The sequence below is a fragment of the Mesocricetus auratus genome, unplaced genomic scaffold, assembly GCF_017639785.1.
Source record: "Mesocricetus auratus isolate SY011 unplaced genomic scaffold, BCM_Maur_2.0 Super-Scaffold_100008, whole genome shotgun sequence".
Taxonomy (NCBI): Eukaryota; Metazoa; Chordata; class Mammalia; order Rodentia; family Cricetidae; genus Mesocricetus; species Mesocricetus auratus.
This window is the reverse complement of record NW_024429192.1, coordinates 8862449-8871140: the sequence shown is the minus strand read 5'-3', so window position 1 is coordinate 8871140 and position 8692 is coordinate 8862449. Positions and strand designations below refer to the sequence as shown.

Genomic DNA, 8692 nt, shown 5'->3' with positions numbered 1-8692 from the left:
TCTCTTGTGATTAAGCAACTAGAGCAACTCATTCTTTGTACAGGTAGCTGTTTCATGACTCTTGTTTCTGTGGCCAGTTTGGTTGTGTCGGTGGTAATTTGCATGCTGTTCTACCAGAAGCAATCCAACTTTGTCAAGAAACATCTGAGTAGGGGGCAGAATAGGGGGAAGAGGCACCAGAGTGACCTCTAGTGATCTAAAGGGATAACACCAACTGGCAAGCTAAGCAATAGTGGAGAGACCACCTCGAATGCCCATTCCTGATAATGAACTTGATGTCTATAACCATCCTGGAGCCTTCATCCAGTGACTGATGGAAGCAGAGGCAAACACCCACAGTTAAACACTGAACTGAACCCAAGGAATTCAGTGACAGAGAGAGAGGAGCAATGAGCAAACTGGCAAAGAATGGGCTGGCAAAACCAGCAGAGACAGCTGATCTGAACAGGGGAGAGCTCTTGGACCCCAGACCGACAGTGGGGAGGCCAGCACGGGACTGATCCAGACCCTCTGAATGCGAGAGTCAGTGAGGAGGCCTGGGCACCTATGGGGCCCTGGGCAGTGGATCAGTGTTTATCCCTGGCATACAAACAGACATCGTGTGTCCATAACACAAAGAGGGATACTTTCTCAGCCTGGACTCTTAGGGGAGTGCCTGGACCCTGCCCTGCGTGAAATGACAGACTCTAGATACCCCCTATGTGGAAGGAAATGGTGATAGGGTGGGAGGCTGGGGGTGGTGGTGGGGAGGTGCAGGAGGAGGAGAGGGAGAGGGAACTGTGATTGACATGTAAAAGAAGCTATTTAAAATTAAAATTAAAAAAAAAGAAAGGAAAAAAAAGAAACATCTGGAAGTTCTAAATCACAATTCAAAACCCAGGAGGAACAAGACAATTTTACATAGATATCTTGCTTTTTCTAGGATTCTACAGATTTGTGAGATAGAAAATGGACATTCTCAAAAATCCTAGTTTTACTTTTCTACAGACAAACAAAACAGCCCACCCTGGTGAGTGACAGCTTCTCTCTTAAATAGATGCCAATGACAAGCAAATCTGACACTTCACAATTCTCCTGCTTGATGTGAAATAATTAACCCTGTCTTCAGACTCCCTGCTGTGCCTGCACACCGTGAAGTGTTATTTCCCTCTGAATCCCACCTTCTATTTCCAATGGGTGTTTGGAGGCATCCTAATATCTCCTTACTTCCGGCTCTGGAGTTCACAAGTAAAGGCTAAAGGCATCAGCACAGTCATTGGTAGACATAGTCTCAGAAGCCATTCTTTTTCTGGGTTCCTTACCAATCATTTAACTAAATTATGTAATTGTCAATCAAAGAAATGTATCTCCCACTAACCTAAAATAAATGTATTCCAAATTGACTTTGCAGATGAATGGCAAAAATTATCCCTCGCTATTCCAATATTACCAGTCACAAGGGGGAGTGTGACTGAGTGGACTTAGAGTACAAAGTAAGGACTTAAGAGATGATAGTTAATGTTTCTTAACTTTGTAGATTCGACAAATACATGTGACCAGAGAGCGTTTGTGGTAGACCCTTTCTGGGCTCTGGCTAGACTAATGTAAGAGCAGGTTCCCCAGTTTCTGGGAATATCCATCTTAATTTAAAATTACTTTGTATTTCTGTTTTTGGGTTTTTTTTCCTACCTGAGACAACACTAGATGGTGTCTCACCAGGACCAGTCCTATTTAGACAGAGTACAGAGCAGCACAGGGAAAAGAATGGTGAGAGAACCCAGAAGCTCTTGCACACAAAAGCCACCTTCAAGTCAAGATCCATTCCTACAGCACATTCTGATTTCCTCCCATCGGGGCACAAGTGAGAGTGTGGGCCATGGACTCTCCTTAGGTTTAGAAAGAATATTTTATAAATGAATCGATGCTAACTTTCTTCCTTCACATGCAATTTGAAGAAGGGAGAAGTAGAGGTGATGGGGAACAGAATACTACAAAACTAATTCTGTGAAAGGAACAAACACCCTTTTATTTCAATCAATCAATCAATCAATCAATCATCAATCAATAAGTCAGCTGATGCTTGTTTGAGATCTTGTCATGCCTCCCCCACCTGTGCCTCCCACACACTCCTTTGCCTGCTGTTTCTGAATGTCTGACTGACCCTTAGGGTTTGGCATGATTTTTAAACAGCTGCTTTCAGAGTCATAGTGATCATTACATAGGCCATGTGCTAAATCAAAGTCACTTGCTACAGTTACACAGGGTGAGACAGCCTCACTGACCCAGCTGGAAATGTCATTCCTTTGCATAAAGTTTTCATTCCTAAAAATATCTTAAAAGCACTTTCAAAAGAAAGAAAAGGACTGTGCAATGCCCCCATGCCTGCCAGAAGTAAGATCTTTAAAATGTTTTCTAGTATGTTTGCATTAAATCAAGATTTTTTACATCCAACTGAATAATGTTTCCATTAAAATGTTTTTGGGAAGACCAGCATTTGGCATTTATTGTCCTCTCTCCCCATTCCCTAGTAAACATAATCTCAGCAGGACAAGGTCTTGAGCATTTATTGATGCATGCCTGATATCTGAACAACAGCCTCGGTCAAAGCAGTCACTGAAAGTATGTAATATCTAAGAAGGATAGTGCCCTGCTGATATATGCTGGGTTTACTCTATAGGCTGTTAAACCTATAGTTTTAACGCTCTGCACTTGTGCAAGCAATTACATATTTTCTGTTACTTGTGAGATAAGACTTTAATTCATATTCATGTAAGATAGGTGTCCATTAGCATAAAATAAGACATTGAGGGTGTATGGCACAGCTGTTATGGAGGTCTTGAGTAGGAGAAGGAAATATTTATATACTTTGGGCAAAAGATGGGGAGTAAGTGTTAAATAACTTGAACTAGCAAGGATTTGTTTATGTAGACATTTCAGACACTGATTGGATACTGGTGGAGTTCAATACATCTTCAATTCACCATTCCATTTCTGTCTATATCTTTGAAGGCTAAACTGGAAATTCTAACAATGGTTCTAGCAAAGGCTTACAGATGATTTTTTTTTTGTGTTTTCTTCACTTACATTTTTCTTCTTTGAAGCAAAGCCTGTTGAGAAACTCCAGATCTTATCTTAAAGAAAGTGTTATTAACTCTTTTGACTCGCTTTGCAAATGCTGGCTCTGGAGTTTGTTCTTCAGGTTTTTCATGCTTCATCCAACCAAAAAATCCATGCCATCCAACCTGGAAACTTTAAACTTTAACAATAAACGAATCCCTTACTTTGACTACAGCTATTTCCTTGTTAACTTTTGGAATGTATCATTGTGGTCCTGTGTGTGTCTTCATCTTGTGCTGCTGCTGCTGTTGCTGCTGCTGCTGGTGGTGGTACTCCTCATTAGAAATAGATACTTGCATTGGCATGGATTCCAGCAAGCCAAGACCACGTAGAGATACATAGATTAATAGAAATGGTTAATAACTAAGATAGAGCTAGCGAATAAGAAGGCTGAACCATGAGTCAAACAGTTTATAGTTAATATAAAACCCTGTGTGTTTATTTGGGACTAAACATCTGGTGGGACAGAAACATCCGTCTACACTTCCTCTTCCCCTCTTTCTCCTCATCTCTCTGCCCCTTTCTCTCCCTCTCCCTCTCCCTCTCCTCTACCTCTCTCATGCTTGTGTACACACTAATGGCCATAAAAGTACTTTGCCACCTGCCAGGCCAGCCCTTGCTAAGGATTTCTTCAGTCTCTCAGAATGGCAAGCAAGGCCCTAGAGTGCTCCATGCTAATGCTAATAGTACTTTTACCTATAAACTTTTCATTTTAACTAAGTGTTTTTAGTTACCTTATATATTTATGAATGTTACATTTTGATGATCAGTATATTGGTTTTAAAGTTGAAACTACTGTTAATTAGGGAAAGGACTCATTGGTTTAACTTGCAAAAATGCCGCTAATCAAATTGGTGAACCCTCCTGTATGCTAATGGCATTCCTGAACTGTGTTGAGATTTTTAATTATTTCAAAAAAAAATTGTATTTCAAAAAACCTAATTAAGGTTCTGTGCTTTTTCTTTTGTAACTAAAACTTATATTCTGAAGCCATTAGAGAAGAAAAGACAGATCTGAAAAAAAATATGGTAGAGGAGATAAAAAATATGTAGGTAGATAAGTGCTGAGAAAATATAATATGTTCATTGGAAGTAGAAACACTCCTGGTCAAGAAAATGGAATCTCTGGCCTGGGTAGAGACTCAGTATTCCAGTTGGACAAGTTCAATCAGTTTGGTAAGGATCACTCCTAGCAAGTTGGGCACCCCTTAAACCATGCTAAATATGTGAAATAATTCATTCTTTAAAGAGATGCTGTACTTTTCTTTCTCAGAAACCCATCCCCAGTTCAGAAGCTTATGGGTCACAGCTACATAAGTATCTTAAGTATTCATTTTTCTGAATATTTCAGAAAAGCCTACTTGTTTTCCTGTTTGTCTGTCTCTTTTCTATGTATGTTTTCATTGACATATTGGTTTTTTCCTCCATGTTTTTTGCTTCCTTCCTGTTCTAAAGCCCCCCTTTCTTTCACTTAGCTGTTTGTCTGCCATGTGTCACCTCCAGACCAGAGTAAATGACACAGCTGTTTTCTCTTTCCTTCATGCTCCTCCTCTAGGCGGGTGCTGAAGTGTAGAGCTTGCCTGCTCTGATTTTCTGTTTTGTTGTCTTAGTTGTTGTTCTTTTTAAAACATATTTAAAAATTCCATCCTTAAATGCTTTTATTAGCAAGACTATGAACCCCCAAAGGGGACACAGACCTCCCTCTCTCTCATGTACACTATCCAGTCATGTTATTACTGGTACAAAATACTTCACAAAAACACCTTAAGGAAGGAAGGGTGTATTTCTGCTCATGGTTTTAGGATACAGCACATTATAGCAGAGAAATCCTAGAAACAGGAACTAGAGTCAGTCAATCACATTGTATCCAGAGTCAGGCAGCAGAAAGATCTTTGCCCTGGCTCCTCCTCCTTTTTATTCAGTATGGCTGTCTAGACATGGGATGCTGCTGCCTAGAGTCACATGTGTCTTCCTCCATCAACTAATCTTTTCTATCAGTAACTACACAGACAGGCCTAGAAGCATGTTTCCACGGTGACAACCCAGTGAACTGGACAATGAAGCTTAGCCACCATAGCTCCACTACTTGTCAGCTTGACACCCAGACACATTGCTTTCAGACGTAAAATTCTACCCCTGATTCTAAAATTCTCATTTTCATTTTGAAATACAAAATGCAGTTAGTCCATGATGCTGCAATGACAAACGGCACACTTACTGAAAGTATAAGTACGTATTTATTGTAGAAATTACTCACAAGAGACAAACAAGCAATCCAGATGAGCCGAGTATTTATCCACAGCTGAACTGGAAGCCGGAAAGAGAGCGAGATGATCTGCTGATCAGTCTTTTATTCCTTCCTCAGTACACGCCCCTAGCCATGCCCAAAGTGGGCCTGGCTGGTGACGTAGTTCACCACCTATGTCCGTATATGTCTTTAGTCATGCCTAAAGTGGGTGTGGTTAGCGGTGCAGTAAACCGCCCTTTTATTACCTCATCTGCATGCGCCTCTAATATGCCACATGGCTAATGGCGGAGCACCATGTGGTGGTTTGAATGAGACGGCCTCCTCAGGTTCATATATTTGAATATTTGGTGCCCATCTCATGAAATTGTTTGGGAAACACTAAGAGGTGTGGTTGTGGAGGAGGTGTGCCACTGGGAGTGGATTTTGAAGTTTCCAAAGCCTGTAGCATCCCCAGTTAACTCTTTTCTCTGTCTCTGTTTCTTGCTTATGGATCAGATGTAAGCTCTCAGCTACTGCTCCAGTGCCATGTGTGACTGCCTACTGCCATGCTTCCTGTCATGGTGGTCATGGATTCAATCTATGGAGTGTAAGACCCAAATTAAATGCTCTTTTATAAGATGCTTTGATCATGGGTTTCCATACAAGGGCTAGGGCATGGGCTCCATCCTTCATGCCCATGTAAAAGTTGTATCGAGTGATGTGCTTGTAAACTTGGTAGTGGGGCATCAGAGATTGAAAGAACTCTGGGAACTGTTGCCAAACTTGTCTAGCCAAACCATTGAGGTCCAGGTTGAGAGAGACATATTGTCTTAAAAATAAGGTGGGGGGGGGTTGGATAGATGACTCACTAATTACCATCACAAGATCTAAAATAAATGAAAACTAGAGTTTTTATTCCAGCAGACACATAATAATCCAGGCATGTCCCAAGTGCATATAATCCTATTTCTGAAGTATATGGTCTCTTTTCAAGCATCCATGTACACAGCAGTGAGTATCTGCATATGCATGTGCACACACCCACACACATGAACATGAACATGCATTTGTACAGACAGACACAGCCAGGTATGGTGTTTCATGGCTGTAATCCCAGCATTGAGGAAGCCAGTGCAGGAGGATTATCACAGTAAGATCCAGGGCAGCTTGAGCTATATAACAACACCTTTTGTTGAGACATAGAGTAAAATAAAAATGAATTATGAATCTCCATTACCTTTATGTAAGAATGTTTTTCAGTAATCACATTTTTTTAAAAAGACAAAGAAAACTAGTGGCATGAGTTTTAATAATATAGAGTATTTAACTCAGTAAATCAAAATCATGATTCTAACCTGTTAACATCGCACACATTTTAATTTATTTTGTATCTTTGCCTTGCAATATAGCATGGGTTTTACACTTCTAGTTTGACTGTCAATAGAGAAAGCTACATTTTAAGCACTCAGAGATGCTCATAGTTGCTGTACTGTCCAAGGCTTTAGATAGACAAATCTGGCTGTAGATCTATTTCATCTGTGCCTTCACTATTTACCTATATTATGGACTGTTGCCTACTCTTACTTATGGTTATTAATCCATGGCTAAAAGGCATTTAATTATGTAGTTCTCAGAACTGGAGAAGTCCTCTATCCTTATCGGGCTTATAACCTACATGCATTACCCATGTCTTAGACTCAGCATTGTTCATTGTCCTATTGTGCTACTTTATGGGTCTTTCTCAGAGCTGAATATGTCATACAGATTCTTGCGGTAAACAGAGCAACACCTTGTTACTCTGAATACTTAATTCCACATGCAAAACCCCAATGAGTTTTCTTCAAGTTGCCTGTCACTGTGCACCAGAATTGAGTTGTTAGAGATGGTGGTATGTGACAGTCAGCACAGAAGGGAAGTTTGGAAAAAGTGATGCTTACTGTCCCAAGCCACCTTTGCCATCCCATGTTCAAGTTATTAAAATTTTCTTGTATTTATTAGAAAAATGTTTGAGCCCACTGGGAACAGAGTTCTTACATTGGGAAACCGTGATTTTCATTTCTTTTTTGCTCACAATCAACTCGGAATCAACTGGTCCAGAGTAACAATTCTTTTCCATCGGGAACATCTAAGCATTCACATCACCACCACAACCACACAAGAACAGTGAGAAGGAAGCCACCCCACCCCCGTTGTCACCTGCATGCAGACGGGGGCAAAGGTAACAAACAGTGATCTTGTCATTTGTGCTTCCTTCTTTGATTTTTGTCAGCTCAAAATAAATCCGTGGAAAAACTCACTCTAATGAACAATTCACTACGGCAGCTTGGAGCAAAGGTGTTGGCAAAGGCTGTGTGTTTCCTGTGATTCTCATTCTGGGCTGACCTGGAAATAAGTTAACAGTGCCCAGGCTGGATTTTAGAACAAATAATTTAGCGTGTGTTCCAGGTGTTAGGGCTTTCAATGACACAGAGAGTTAATGTCCTGATATATATTATTGAGGGAGAAATCACTCACGTGAGAAGCCAAGAAAGTCAAAGTCGAGAACCAAAGGTCTGTGCACACTGCTCTCCAGGCTGCAACTGGAATCTAAGAGAGAGAGTCTCCTCCCCCTAGCTCTTTATCCTCTGTTCTACTTAAGTACCTGTGACCACACCCAGATGGGCGTGGTCAGTGCTCCGGGTAAGTAGATCTCTCCCTACAGACAGTCCAACCTGAGAAGATGGCACCGTTCTCTGGACTGCAAGAACAGGAGAAATCTACTGAGCACAAGCATTCATCATAACCTAACTCCTGGATGCTGACTCAGTGTGACCAGCCTACTGAAGCACCGGCTGCTGTGCCTTCCCTATGCTGACAAACTGTACTTGAACTGTGAGCCACAACAATTTCACCCTTGAAGTGCTTTGTTCGATCACTTTATCACAGCAACAGGAAATAATGCACCTAGTGAAGGAGCCTGATTTTGTGTAACGCTACTTGACAGCCATCTTTCTAACTGTTGAAAAGCCTTTTCTAAGCCACAATCAAATGTCAATATGAAATAAATGTATACTATCCAACCATATTGATGACTGGGATATGTTTATTTTGGTGTGGCATTTATGAGTTGAGGATATGGTCCTAAAATTAGCTATGAAACTCACTGACCTTCAGAAAACATTTAGAACCTTGCCTTTCAAGTGTGTTTAGGGTATGAACCAATGCAACATCTCTGTGGAGCTCATTAAAAATGTAGAATCTCAGGTCCCATTAAGAACTCAGTAAGATCTCCTGATAACAAGCAGGCTCATTAAAGTGGGAAGTATCTTGTTTTAGTGTTAGTCAGAGAAAGTGTGTCATTAACTGAATTGTGACACATTCAGTCTTCACA

General features: G+C 40.8%; 1 long non-coding RNA gene across 1 annotated transcript; it reads left to right on the top strand.

Annotated features, from left to right (window-relative positions):
- The first annotated feature begins 5840 nt into the window (after nucleotides 1–5840).
- Nucleotides 5841–8373, top strand: LOC121141755. The gene is made up of 3 exons (XR_005878690.1): nucleotides 5841–5929; nucleotides 7420–7540; nucleotides 8024–8373. It is a non-coding gene; the product is annotated as an uncharacterized LOC121141755 (long non-coding RNA).
- The last annotated feature ends 319 nt before the right edge of the window (nucleotides 8374–8692 follow it).